General features: G+C 49.3%; 1 long non-coding RNA gene across 2 annotated transcripts in view; it reads left to right on the top strand.

Moving 5' to 3' along the window:
* The window catches only part of LOC129046252 (uncharacterized), a 142,770-nt gene that overhangs the window by 115,923 nt on the left and 11,916 nt on the right, over window positions 1-14,931 (top strand). The window contains exon 3 of one of the 2 annotated variants that reach the window (XR_010408693.1): window positions 14,575-14,625. This is a non-coding gene — a long non-coding RNA (uncharacterized LOC129046252). Of the gene's footprint in view, window positions 1-14,574; window positions 14,672-14,931 lie in introns of both variants that reach the window. The other variant, XR_010408692.1, reaches the window with a different exon arrangement.

Raw genomic sequence — 14,931 nt, 5'->3', positions numbered from 1 at the left:
CTTGCTTTATTTTTTTCCAGGTTTATTAAGATAGAATTGACATAGGGGCGCCTGGGTGGCTCAGTTGGTTAAGCGACTGCCTTCGGCTCAGGTCATGATCCTGGAGTCCCCGGATTGAGTCCCGCATCGGGCTCCCTGCTCGGCAGGGAGCCTGCTCTTCCCTCTGACCCTCCCCCCTCTCATGTGCTCTCTGTCTCTCTCATTCTCTCTGTCTCAAATAAATAAATAAAATCTTTAAAAAAAAAAAAAGATAGAATTGACATATAGCACTGTAGAAGTTGAAAGTGTACAGGAACATGAGTTGACTTGCATATATTGTGAAGTGATGACCACAGTGAGTTTAAGTCTAGTTAACATCCCTCATCTCATATGATACAAAAAGAAAAAAGAAAAAAATGTGGGGTTTTTTTTCTGCATGATGAGAACTCTTAGGATTCACTCTCTTAGCTTTGAAATCCACCATGCAGCAGTGTTAGCTGGAGTCACCCCAGTACTTAGTCATCTCAGAACTGGAAGTTGGTGTCTTTGGACCACCTTCATCCAACCCTCTCCCCCCAACCCCTGTCTCTGGCAACCACGTATTTGATCTCTTTTTCTATGAGTTTGGTTTTTTGTTTGTTTGTGGGGTGTTGTTTTATTTTTTTAAGATTCCATGTGTAAGTGAGATCATAAGTCTCTGTCTGACTTATTTCACTTATCAGAATACCCTCAAGGTCCATCCATCCATGTTGTTGCAAATGGCAGGATTTCCTTCTTTTTTATGGCCAAATAATATTGCATTATGTATATATCTTTATCCATTCACTATCCATTCATTCATTGCTGGACACTTAGGTTGTTCTGTCCTGCTTTGGTTTTGTTTTGTTTTGTTTTGTTTTTTGCTTAACTGTTTTCTTCAGGGAACATCTGTCACTTGCATAACTAAATGAAAGTTGTAAAAGTCTTAATTAATGCCACCAGTGAAAAAGAGGTAGGGAAGGGACCTGGAGGCAAGAAGGGGCTGAGGGACATCAATATCGGGGTTCATAAGCAACCACGAACCCAGCTCACAGATACACCCAGCTTGTAAGCTACATGGGCAGGTTATGTCACGTCCTTGAACCTGATCCCTGGTCGGTTCATGGCGTATGGGGTTTGGCACCTGCCATGCCCCTGTCTCCTACCATGTATCTATGTGGGTCAGCTGCTTTGTGTGGGGGAAGAAACACATAACCCTTGAAGCACATACACACCCGGAGGCATTCATACAGAGAATGGCTGGCCATCTTGGAGAGGGGGGGCAGGGTGGAGAATGGGGGTGCTTGAGAAGAACTCCTGAACGAGTGAGGGACTTCTAGTACAGGGAGCCCCACTCAGAGACCAGCTGAAGTATTATCAGTGAGGATGGTGCCATCTGTCCTGTGGCAGGGGCTCAGCCTGAGGGTGGAGAGGGCAGGTGTGGGTGTGTGGCCCTTGGGAGCCACGAAGAGTGCTTTTCCGTGAAGACTGTAGATGTTCATTGTTGGGGTGAATGGGCAGAGACCTCCAGACTTCGGGGCGCCGGGGGAAGCCCATGCAGAAACTGTTGCCAGCAGAGGCGGCTGCCTTGGAGCCCCCAAGGATGTGGCAGTGGCCCAGCGAAGGGGCAGAAGAGGACAGGCAGGGTGGTCTAGGAGGGATGGGGGTGGCCATCCGTCCACGGGAGTTCGGTCCCGCAAGCCGGGTTCCTACTGCTGCTGTAAGAAGCTCCCATAAACTTAGTAGCTTACAACGTATACAAACTTTTCTCCCGCATTCTGGAGGTCAGAAGTCCTAAAATCAAGCTTCTGGCCGGGCTGCATCTCTGCTGGTGGCTCTGGAGGAGAATCCATTTGCTTGCCTTTTCCAGCTTCCAGAGGCGGCGGCTCGTCTGGGCTCATGGCCCCTCCCTTGAATCACTCCGACCTTGGCCTTGTCTCCCCTGCTTCTGTCACTGCATCGTCTTCTCTGACTCTGATGCTTCCGCCCTGGCCGACAGGGGCCCTTGTGACTGCATTGAGCCCACCTGGATAATCCAAGATCATCTCCCCATCTCAGGACCCCTAACCTAATCACACCTGCAAAGTCTCTTTTGCCGTGTAAGGTAACCTATTCCCAGGTTCTAAGGATTAGGGTGTGGCCATCTTTTGGGGGCCAGAGAGGACAGGTAGGAGGCCCCCTTGGGGGCTCCCAGGAAGCACTGCTGGGGAAAGGGAGGGGCTTGGATTTAGTAGCTTTGGGCATTCATATTAAGTAGTTATTCAAACTCACAAGTGAGTGAAGTTTAGGGACCTTAAGGTCCAACACAGATGGGGGCCCTGGAGCCCAGGGGAGCTAGCGATCTGTCCAGAGTCAAGGGGTAGTGCTCCAGCTGTTCTCCATGCTGTCTGTTGCACTCACCTGACGTTAGGAAAAGGAAATGCTGCTGTTGTTTGTTGCTGTTGTTCAAGGCAGAGAATAAAACCTACCAGATTTTGGGGGAGGAGTGGGTGGGTGTGGTTTGCTTTGCAAGGGAAAGCCCGGAGCCCCCTGAGTGTGGGGGTCCTGCAGGGACTTGCTGGGCCTCAGCCCTCCTTGGGAAGTTGTCCCCTCACTGGGGCTTTCCATCAAAGGAGGATGGAGAGAGGCCAGGCGCTCCCAGCGAGGAGGCAGCAAACTGTGGCTCACGGGCCGTTCCCTGAGGCTGCCTGGCCGCTGTTGGTCAGCCTTCAGCTCTTTCCCCAAGGAGGAAGCTCTTCCTCCTGCCTCAGATCGGATTGGATTGTGGGGTGGGTTCCAGGGACAAAGGGAAAGCACTTGGGACCCACCCAGCAAGAAGACATTTCTCTCTCTGACCCTCTGGAAAGCCCACATGTGTGCATGCCTGGGTGGTGAGTGCTAAGGGGGAGGCCAGACTCTATGCTTTGCTGTTTTTCATTCTTTCTATTCTTAAGTCAGCCAGTTCTCAGTGGATTTGTCAGAAAGAAGCACTGACATCAGAACACCTGGGTTTTAGTCTTGCCCCTGCTTCTCGCCCAGTATATGACTCTAGATACATCCTTTGACTTCTCTGGGCCTCAGTTTACCCATCTGTAGAATCAAGGGTGAGACTGGATGATCTGCAAGGTGTCTTCTAGGATGTGTCCCGCTTATGCTGGAATGCTTACAACAACCTCCCCACTGGTCTCCCCACTTCCTACCTTTGAGGTCTCAAGCCCACCTGGTTGCCAAAATCAAATCCCCCCGACCACACTTGCCTTCGCTTTCCACCATGCCCCAGTGGCTAGCCAGGTGCCTGGCCTTCAGCAGGCCCTGAGCTCCATGAACATGGAGGGAATGACTCAAAGGAAGAGGCCCAGGCAAAGGGGGCCAGCGTCCCACTCACTGTGCACAGGAAAGGAAGCCCCTCCGTCCGGCTCCCCCCTGCCTGAGGACTGCAGAATCCCAGAAAACCGGTTGTTAAGGAGCCAGCCACCAGCTACCAAGTTAGATAATGAGTGCCTGAGTTTTTCCACCCCTGTTTACCTTGTGTTAAGTACACGAAAATGATGTCATTTCTGCACCCATCCAGCTGGCGCGGATGACAGGGTCTCTTGGGCCTTCTCCTCCTCTCCCACCATGGTCACCTCAACCTTCATCAGTGTAGGCTGGGCCTCGGGGAGGCCGGTCAGTGCCACATCGTAGCTCTTTCGTCTTCCCCTCCCGCCCACCCCATGTTTCCACCCCCTCCCAAGTTCATCTCTCACCATGAAGGCTGCAGTGTTGTCTAATTGGTCCTCTTGCCACCAGCTTGTCCCCTCCAGGCCCTTTACCCCCGGGGCCAGAAGGAGTTTTCTAAACGGCACCCTGCCTGACACCCTTGACTGGCTCCAATGTTGTGTTCAGAAGGAACCTTAGCCTGCCCCCAGGCCCTGGAGATCAGCGTCCTACTACTCATCACCACACCCCAGGACTCCATGCCTCAGCCTTTCAATCAGCCAGATCTTCTGCCACATTCTTCTTCTCCTTTTTTTTTTTTTTTTTTTAAGATTTTATTATTTATTTGTGAGAGAGCACCTGCAAGCAGGGGGAGGGGCAGAGGGGGGAGGAAAATGGAGAGAATCTCAAACAGGCTCCATGCCCAGAGTGGAGCCTGACGTGAGGCTCGGTCTCAGGACCCTGAGATCATGACCTGAGCCGAAACTGAGTTTGACGCTTAACCGACTGAGCCACCCAGGTGCCCCATTCTTCTGTCCACATTCTTGAAGGTGTACCTCCCTTCCCCAAGATCTTCACCCCTTGGGGCCCCTTTTCCCTTTACCTGAACTCCTAAGTCCTCAGGGAACCTCAGAACCAATCCTGCCCCCTCTACTTCCAACCCTATTCCCCTCCTATGTGCCCTCATTGTGTCCTGCTGGGAAGAGAAAAGGCAGTGACATTTGGAGACTGTCAGAGGCTTGCAAAATTTACAAGACCCAGAAAAGATCCTGAGGTTTGCTGATCCTCTTAGGAGGCGATGCGCATGGAGTGGAAGGAAGGGTGAGGAGCCTCCACTGGAAGGGCCTCCTGTTCAGGAAATTGGATCCCACAAGAAGGCCACGAGGACGAAGGGCCTGGAGCTTGCAGCCTGGCTCCCAGTCCCACAGCCCTTCTGGAAGCAGTGGCCCTTCTAGTTTTTGAGTATCTGCCGGGCGCACAGAGCCCGCACAGCAGAGCATCCAGCAGGGCTGCTGCAGAGAGGCAGAGTCTGAGGGTGGGGGAGCCTCTGAAGGTCCTTGAGGAAGAGCAATGGCTCTGTTCCAGGCTCCGAGCTGGGGGCTGCAGTCACAGGGGGAGCAAGACTCTTTCCTCACCTTGCCCAGTGTAGGCGATGGACAGACACATAACACATGAGTATTCCAATGTGATCAGAGATGCAAGCTCAACCAGGGACAAAGTAAGCCACGTGGATGGGTGCTCCATAAAGAGATGGCAGCCAGTAACAGCCAATGTGATCTCACTCACTCCTGACAGCACCCCGTGACAGGGGAATGTAGCTCCCCTTTGCACACTCGTACACATAATGCACATTTGTGCACAAGCACATGCTCCATGCCAGGCAACTACTAACCATGCTGAGCCTCAGTTTTGACTTCTGTTAAATGGGCTTATTGATACCTATGTTACAAGGCTTTGTGAGACTGAATGAGGGAATATATGTGGCAGGGCCCGACTCCTAATAGGTATCAAATCTCAGCTTTCTTAAGAATAAGAAGCCATCTTGGCCATGGGCAAGATGGTAGGTGGGATCAGGGGTCTTTGACAGATGAAGCAAGTTGGGACCCCAAAACAGGAAGCGTAGGGTGAGTTCTCTGGGGGTGGAACTTCAGGACACCTGGCCTCTGGGGGCTACCTTCACCTGACCCCTTCCCACGAGGCCCACCCTTCCAGGGCCATGACAGGCCAGGCCACCCACGTGTCCATCACCTCAGGCGTGCTCCCTTCATGGGTCATGCAGGCTCCGGGCTCACTGTCTGGCCTGCCCCAGCCCTGACTATTTCTGGAGTGGGAGAGCTAGTCCAGTTCACTCCTAGTCTGGAGGCCCCTGAGGCAGGTGGAGGGGGTGGTGAGGCCTGGCTTCGTCCTGAGCCTGGACTTGCTGCTCCCATCCCCCGACACCCCCGCCGCTGAGGCTGCCTCTTCCCCGCCAGGCTGGGCCAGCAGTCGGGCTGCCTATAAATAGCAGAGTGAGATTCCTCGTGGCCCAGTGAATGGCGCTGACATCCGGCCTCCGCCTGACTGAGCCCTGAGTCACAGGTCCCCGCCGGAGGCCCGCCCAGGCCACTGGGCCTGCTCTACTCACGTGGCCTCAGAGGAAGCGTCGAAGCGGAGGAGTCTCTCGGGAGGCTGAAAGAGGCCGAAAGAAATGCAGCTGGCATTTCCTTCCCGCGAGGCCCGCCAGGGCGCATGAGTGGGCGTGCACGGGTGTGTGCCAGGCCGAGGGGCCGGCTCCAGGGGGCATGGTGGCCTCGGCAGCCCCTTCCCAAAGTGTAACAGATTCCCGGCGAACCTCATCTGCAAGCCTCATCGGCTCCCCTTGCACTCTTGTTCTGGCTTTTGCTCCTTTCAAAGCCAAAACCAAACCCACAGAGATGGACACACCCACACAGGCTCAGAAAATGGGCGCGAAGGCTGGAAACCAGGTCCCCGGGGCAACAGGCAAGAACCGAGACCGCTCTAGAAGGCCGAGTGGAAGGACGGGCAGGAGGTGGCAGGAGGGGGTGGGGGGGTCTCCAACCCTCTGCACTCCGCCTGGTTCAGAAGGAGGTTCTGACTGGTGCTGGGGTCCCGTGTCCACCCTGTGGCTAGAGGAGGGCGGAGGGAGCTGGGTGGGCTCTGTCCAGTGGGGAAGGAGAGTGCTTTTGATGGCCCAAGCCCAGCAAATGTCCACAGTCAATTCTCTGCTCAAGAGCCACCTGCTCTGAGAGGTCTGCCCAACCCCCTTCCAGAGGGTTCCCCACTCCAGCTGTCTCCTGCAGAGCCTGGGCACGATCTAATTTATGGAATGTGTTTGGTTTTGTTTTCTTGGGAGTCCGCACACACACACTCTTGCTCACCCATGCAGGCTCTTCAATGATCTGAGCAGCTTGAGCAGCCCCCTCCCAATCTCTCTCCCATCCGGGAGCCACTGCGGCAGGCGATCCCCGCTGTGGACCTGCATCCTCTGCAGTTCTGACCCACGGATTCTTCCTAGGAAGACAGAGACATTCTCCCAGTTCGTGCATAGGTGCTGGGGATCTCTCAGTCCAGAGGGACTGGAGTGGAAAACCCTGCTCCTGCCCCATTGGAACCTCCTGGCTGGTTCCCTGTGGTCCACAGTTGATGTCCCACCTCCGCTGCCTGGTTTCTCAGCACAGGCCAAAGCTTGGGGCCCCAGGGAACTTCTGTACTTCTCCAGACGCTACATGCTCTTTCATACCTCCAGGCCATACCCAGGCTGATCCTTCCACCTAGAAGCCTCGGCTCCCCTCGCCCAGTCCCCATACCTTCTTGCTCACCTAGCAAACTCCTACTTAGACTTCAAGACCCATCCAAAGATCATCTCCCTACAAGACTGTGAGCCACATGAACTGTTTCGGCCCTCCTTTCCTCAGTTTGTCCTGAATTCTCCAGAAACACAGATGCACAGAACCATGGGCTTGGCAAGGTCCTTAGAGACCCACAGTGGTTTGTAACCCAGGGGTGGTTGGAAATGTGTAGGGCATTTTTTGGTTGCCATAGTGACAGGGACTGCTGGTGGCATTTAATGGGCAGGGGGCTGAGAAGGCTAACTAAGAAGGATTATCCATCCTAAAGGTCAATAGCAGCCCACTGAGAAACACTGAGCCGCCTTCTGTTGGGTGGGGAACCCAAGGCCTCGGGAGGGAAAGCATCTTGTCAAGGTCACGTAGGCACATTGGGCACCGAGGTGGTCAGCACCCACTACCTTGGGGGAGCACTCCTGGGTGTTGGGCCTGAGAATGGCCTTCTGACCCTCTGGGTCCTCAGTGCCCAGCCCTGGCCGCACCACCGGCACCAGGGGAGTTGTGGGAAATATGTCTGGGAATGCCCCAAAGCTCCCACCAGCTGCTGCACCTTCTCCTGCCCCGTGCTAGCGGCCAGATAGTTTGACGTGGCTGAGGATGTGCCTGGAATGCGGAGCCAGCGTCCCCCAGGGAGGGGAGAGCTGGGCTTGTGGGCTGCGGCCAGGGCTCTACAATTACAGCGTCCGGCTCCGTGAGCTCATCTAAACACCAGGAAAGCCACGCTTCAGATCGGAGTCTGGACATAGCGACCACAACAGCCCAGGGCCCAGCCTGGTTCCACAGAAGAACTGGTGTTCCCTAAATCAGGCCCCCAGCCCTACTCAGAAAAGGCTTGGCTACTCTTCCCCTTCCATCTCCCACTCTCAGCTGGGGCCATCATGGACCCTTCCTACAGGCTGAAGGAACTTTTGAAAAACTGAAAAGAAACTTTTAAAAACTGTAATTGGTTATACGTATAAAGTCAGAGATAATAATAAAACCAATCCTCACATCCCTATCACTCGGCTATGAGAATCATCGACCCAATGGCCCATCCTGCCTCATCCAGATCCACTCCCCCCGCAATCCACACCCCTCCTCCGGTATTATTTTGAAGCAGGATGCCAAATGTGACATCATTTCATCCATAAATATGTCAGTGTGTATCTTGAAAAGGACTCTTCCTTACAAATTAAACCATAATCACAACACCATTATTACACCAAAAACAAAAGTCTTAATATTAGCAAAGACCCAGTCCCTGTTCAAATTTCCAATTGTTACATAATTGCTTTTTTCATAATTGCTTTTTTTTAATCGTTTAAATTTTGATCCAAATAAGGTCTACACCTTGTAATCAGTGGGTAAATCAATTTTGAGTTTCTTTGGGTCTAGAGTTTGGTTTTGTTTTTTGTATTCATAGAAAGAAACTAGCTGTTTGTCTTGTGGCATTTTGCTTATTGCTGCCCTGTGGTGTAAGAGAATATGTTCCTCTATCCTCTATCTTGGAACTTGGTAGTTAGAAACAGAGGCTTGATCAGATTGAAGTTTGATTTTTTTTGGGGGGGGGAGGCAAGACTACCTCATTAGATAGTGTTGACTTCTTCTATCAAGAGGCACACGGTATCTTATTCTCTTTTTAATGTAATGTTAGCAGCCATTCAAGCAATGAATTTGTTAGGGAGTGCAAAATGGTATATTTCATTCCTTCTACATTTATTAGCTGGAATCTGTCTATAGAAGAAACGTACTCTTTTCTATTATCTGGCATGTAGTGATTCTATTTGAAAGAGACTTTTAAAGTTTATCCACTTTCTCAGTGGACCCTGGGGTAAATGGCCCAGAGAGGGCAAGCCCCTCACTAAAGGAAACCCAGCAAATTGGGAGCAGGCCTGGAACTCAAACCCCGGCGCTGCATCACATGCCGCACTACTCTGGAGTCAGATGGTAGAGAAGAGAGGAATCATGCCAGGATTTGAATCTAGGACCTGCCATCTATAAGCATGGGACTGTGGGGCCAACCATTCAGCCTTGGTGCTCTCTGTATTGTGTGGATAATCCCACCTCCTTCTTGCAGCCCAAGTTTGCCAACCTTTTGGCCCTCTGTAAGAAGAGGCTTGGAAAAGCCCATTCTGATCTCACAAGGTGGGCTACATTCACCAGCCAATGCTCAGGTCCATGGCATTTTACTTTAGTTTCCTGTGGCTGCTTCAGGACTTGCCTAAGGACCCCGCCTTTCCTCCCTGTCCAAGGAGAGTTTCTCAGGAGGTCCAGGCTTCTGTCAGCAAGGTGATGAGCTCAGGATCGGCCATATAATTGTGAGGACTTTTGTTCAAAAGTGATTATGAATTTCAAGACAGTGACAGCAAAACATCAAACCAAGCACAGAGCCCTTCTGGGCACAGGCCCTGGGTACTGTGCAGGTCCCAGGCCCACTAATCCAGCCCTGGAAGAGCTCTGTCTCCATGGCACATGGATAGATCTCATTCAATCCCACCAAAATTTGAGTAAGTTGGGACATATTGGCCACAACCAACAGAAACCCCAATCCAATGAGCTTCAGTTAAGAGCGGGTATTTACAGTAAACAGTATTTAACAATTATAGTCATGCAGTTTCGTGGCTTTTAATCCTTTGAGTCAACATGTGGACAAAGCAATAAAAACTTGATTATGGGGCAGAAGGAAATATGAACGCCACAGACAACATAAAAAATCTTATTGCTGCCCAAGGTGACATGTGAATGGGCAGAGGAGTGGTAGGGACATCCATATTTATTCTTATTCTGGGCTGGCAAGACAAGATAAACCACCTAAAGTTGAACAAAAGAAATAGACATTTAGATATAGGCAACCAGTAGGTGCCTAGTAGATGTGCTATAAATCTCAGTTGAGAAGAAGGATGTAGGAGTGTAAGTGAACTCAGTTCTCACAGACCTTTTGGAGAAATCAATGGATTCAGTCTAAAGTTATAAACCAAGAAATGGGTGTAGAAGCATATTATCTAGAGTTATGAAGGTAAACGTCAGAAAAAATACAAAAGGAAATGTGTCAAATAGTTTGCTTCTGGAATGAAGCGGGAAGAACAGGGCAGGGCCTGTTGTTTTCCTTTACGAGCTATTTTGTACTGTTCGATTTGTTACCATGTTCTTATGTTATTTTGATAATAACTAAAAGTTACAGAGGGCATGGGAATTGATCACCAGACATGGAAAGGCAGAGGGGCTGATTGCCACTGACTCCATCAGTGCCTCATTCTCCCAGGCTCCATCCCCCGGCCACTGGTCACTCTGGAGTTGGATACAGCTCATGATCCAAGGGGAAAATGCAGAATATTCCAGGGAAGGACTGTGATTGGCTCACATGCCCACCCCTTGGGCCAATCCAGGGCGTGATGAACTCTGATTGGCCTTCCCAGGGTCATGTGACTCTCTGCCAGGAAGGTTGAAATATCCCAGGGGGCCGTAGAGCGGTAGAGGAGGAGTTCTCCAGGGGAAGGGCAGGGCTGTTATCGGAAGAAAGGGAGAAGGGATGCTGGGGACCAAACCAACAGACACGCAGGATGCTGAGACTACCATGGGCCAGACGCTGATAGAGGGCCCAGGGTGTGGGAGACATGGGGATGAGTGCAACATACAACTCCTACCGGGAGTCTGGGTGAGGGAGGGAGACAGGGAAACCAGTAGCTGTTACCCAAGCACACCGGGTTCTGTCAGCTGGGCATCCAGAACTCTTATCAATTCCGAAGCCCTCCCTCCCCCCGCCCCAGAGACTCCCAGCTACAGCACAGTGACTGGGGTCCAGATCCCATTTCTGCTCAGGGACTTTTTTTTTTCACCCATCTGAGCCTGTTTCTCCATCAGTAGAATGGGACAGTGATTACAGTTTAGCTATTAGATTGGTTGGAGAGGCCGAGTATAGAGCTTGGCCTGTAGGAGGCCCTTCTCTACCCTCCCCGAATCTCAGGGCCCCCTACCGGCATTGCCAACTTGTCTTAGATAACCTGATTAGCTCCAGCTTAGCTTAAAATCAAAAGATGCTCTTTAGAGTTGTTTCACAATCTGGTCTGTAGAAGAAAACCAGATAATTATCCAAATGCCAAACATTACATAACTGTACCCAAATTGTCAACATATACCTCCACTAACACAGAAGCTCCCTGAAGGCAGGCAAAGCATTAATCATTTTTCTGTCTCTCTCCAGTATCCAGCCTAATAGACACTTCCTCCCCACACCCCAGTCTCATCAAGAGATAATTAGCATGCAGCACTGTGAACGTTGAAGGTGTACAACAAACGGACTTAACCCGCATACATTGTGAAATGCTTACCACAATAAGTTTAGTTTACATGCATCCTCTCTATAGATATGAAAAGAAAAAGAGAAAAACATGTTATTTTCCCTGTGGTGACAAGAACTCTTAAGACCTATGCTTTTAACTTTCAGATACACCATACAGTGGTGTTAACTATTGTTGTCATCTTGTACATTACATCCCTAAAACTTATTTGTCTTATCACTGGGAGTTTGTATCTTTTGAACACCTTCATCCAATTCCCCATCCCCTCCCCTGTCTCTGGTAACCATACATCTGATCTCTTTTTCTATAAGTTTTGGTTTTTAGATTCTACATATAAGTGAAATCATTTAGTATTTGTCTTTCTCTGACTTATTTCACGTAACATAATGCCCTCAAGGTTCATTCACGTTTCACAGATGGCAGGATTTCCTTTTTATGGCTGAATGATAATCCATTGTGTGTGTGCGTGTGTATAACATTTTCTTTATCCATTCACCAGTCAATGGACACCTAGGTTATGTCCATGTCTTGGCTATTTTAAAGAATGCTGCTATGAACGTGGGGGTGCAGATATGTCTTTGACATAGTGTTTTCATTTCCTTTTGATATATTCCCGAAAATGGAATTGCTGGATCATAGGGTTGTTCTATTTAAAATTTTTAAAAATTTGTTATTATTATTATTGAAGTATAGTTGATATACCATATTATATTAGTTTCAGGTGTACAACATAGTGATTTGACAATTCTATACATTATTCAAAGTTCACCATGATAAGTGTAGTCACCATCTGTCACCATACAACATTATTACAATATTATTGACTATATTTCCTAGCTGTACTTTTCATCTCCATGATTTATTTTATAACTAGAAGTTTGTACCTCTTAATCCCATTCACCTATTTTGCCTCCCCCACACCTCCCTTTGGCAACCACCACCTTGTTTTCTGTATTTAAGAGTCTGTTTTTTGGTTTGTTCATTTGTTTTGTTTTTAGATTTGACCTATAAGTGAAATCATATAGTATTTGTCTTTCAGACTTCACTTTGCATAATATCCTCTAGGTCCATCCATGTTGTTACGAATGGCAAGATTTCATTCTTTTTATGGCTGAGTAATATTCCATTGTGTATATATACCACATGTTCTTTATCCCTTCATCTGTTGACAGAAACTTAGGTGGCTTCCATATCATGGCTACCGTAAATAATGCTGCAATAGACACAGGGGTGCATGTATCTTTTCGACCTAGTGTTTTTGTCTTCTTTGGGTAAATGCCCAGTAGTGGAATTGCTGGATCCTATGGTATTTCTCTTTTTAATCTTTTGAAGAGCCTCATCCTGTTCTCCACAGTGGGTGCCCCAGGTTACAATCCCCCTTTTCCCACATCCTCATCAGCATCTGTTATCTCTTGTCTTCTTGATGCTGGCCAATCTGACAGGTGTGAGGCGATACCTCATTGTGGTTTTGATTTGCATTTCCCTGATGATGAGTGATGTGAAGCACCTTTTCCATGTACCTGTTGACCATCTGTACATCTCTGGAAAAATGTCTCTTTGGTCCTTTGCCTGTTTTTAAATTAAACTTCTTGTTTCTTCGCTCTTGAGGTGCATGTGTTCTTTATATATTTTGGATATTAACCCCTTATCAGAAATTATTTGCAAATATTTTTTCCCATTCTGTAGGTTGTCTTTCTACTTTGCAGATGATTTCTTTTGCTGTGCAGAAGCTTTTTGCTTTGATGTAATCCTGCTTGTTTATTTTTTATTTTGTTGCTTGTGCTCTAGGTGTTAGATCCCAAAAATCATTGCTGAGTCCCATGTCAAGGAGCTTTTTTCCTATGTTTTCTTCTGGGTGTTTTATGGGTTCTGGCCTTACAGTGAAGTCCTTAAAGCATTTTTTTTTTAAAGATTTTATTTATTTATTTATTTGAGAGAGAGATAATGAGAGACAGAGAGCACGAGAGGGAAGAGGGCAGAGGGAGAAGCAGACCCCCTGCCGAGCAGGGAGCCCAATGCAGGACTCGATCCCGGGACTCCAGGATCATGACCTGAGCCGAAGGCAGTCGCTTAACCAACTGAGCCACCCAGGCGCCCGTCCTTAAAGCATTTTGACTTAATTTTTGTGAGCGGTGTAAGATAGGAGTCTATAATGGACACTTTTGATAAAGATTTTTTTAAAAAAACACTAAACAGGTAAAGGGATGAATGAGGCCCTCAGAAGGACACTGAGAACAACAGTTCAGTTTGCCAAGATGGCCTCCTGGCAGACACCACAGTGCATTCGAACAGTGGCCAGGGACAAGCAGAGAGGGCAAAATGTGTACCTGGCAAGGGGGCTGGAAGGCAGGACACAGTGGAGGAGGCAGTGGGCAATGGGCCTACCTCACTTGTTCATGCAACAGGCATCTATTAGCCCACCTACCCTGTGGCGGACACCAATTACCTGGGATATATCAGCAGCAAACATGAATCCCCCCACGCCCAGGCAGCTGATATCCAGGGTATAATGTGTGGAGAGCAGCAATAGGCCCCGGAGGAACCTGGCCTAGGCATCCTCATGGCTGCATCTTCCTGGTGATGCATTTGTAATAATAATATTAATTGCAATAACAACAGCAGTTATATAGAGAACCTACTGGATTAGTCAAGACCACCTCAGTTTTAAGTCATAGAAACTCAACCTGAACTGGCTGAAGCCAATAAAACACAGAAATTCGGTTTGTGTGTTAATTCCTAAAAATACCAGGGGTTAACTGGCTTCTGCCATGACCGGCTGCAGGAGCTCCAAAGACATCATTAGCATTCTGTGTCCTGCTCCACCTCTGGGCTCTGCTGTCTTCTGACATCATTCTCAAATGGCCAAATAGTAAAAATGGCCTCTGATAGCTCCAAGCTAATGATCTCAGCAAAGAGCAAGCACCTCTTTCCTTATTGTTCCAGAAACTCCAGGACACTGTGACAAGGACCACTCCCACTTGGGTCTCCTGCCCAGGCCTGAGCCAGTACTTGAGGTCAATATTGGGATGTGCTGATTGGCCTGGGTCTGGTGACAGGCATGGGGCTGGTGTGGGGGACAGCCCTATATACTCAGTAGGGACTGAGAATGGAAGAGGGAGATTTTCAAGAGAGCAGGGCTGTACTTGGAAGAGGTGACATTGAACAGAGAGCATCAACAATGGTGTCTATGCCTACTATGTGCCAGGCACAAAACCAAGTGTCAGTTAAGCCTCTCAACAGTCCTCTGTGGTAAGACCATCCTTGTCCCCATTTTACAGGTGGGGAAAGTGGTGCGGAGAGGCTGAGCACCTTTGCAGCATCACCTACTAGTAAGTGGGGCATCAAGGAGCACAGACTCTTCTCTACCAGATGGAGGTTAGTGGGGCTCTTGAATACAGGGGGAGGTCAGAGAGGATTTGACAGATGAAACGCAGTGAATGGCTGGCGGGGTTGGTGGGGTAAGATAAAGGGGAATGATCTGATGAATTTGGCACTGTCCCTGTCCCCCTACCTACTCCCCGTCCCAGGGCGATGCTGTAATGCAGCTTTCTCTTGTCCCACGTTCTCTGCAACAATGTAGTGCTGACCCTGGAGCCACGCTGCCTGTGCTCCCCAGGAAATGGGAGCCTTTGGTT

Source organism: Mirounga angustirostris, unplaced genomic scaffold (assembly GCF_029215605.1).
Source record: "Mirounga angustirostris isolate CCGP_5_RB_7025 unplaced genomic scaffold, mMirAng1.0.hap1 SCAF_17, whole genome shotgun sequence".
NCBI lineage: Eukaryota > Metazoa > Chordata > Mammalia > Carnivora > Phocidae > Mirounga > Mirounga angustirostris.
The sequence above is the reverse complement of the archived record's forward strand: the minus strand, read 5'-3'. Positions and strand labels throughout refer to the sequence as shown.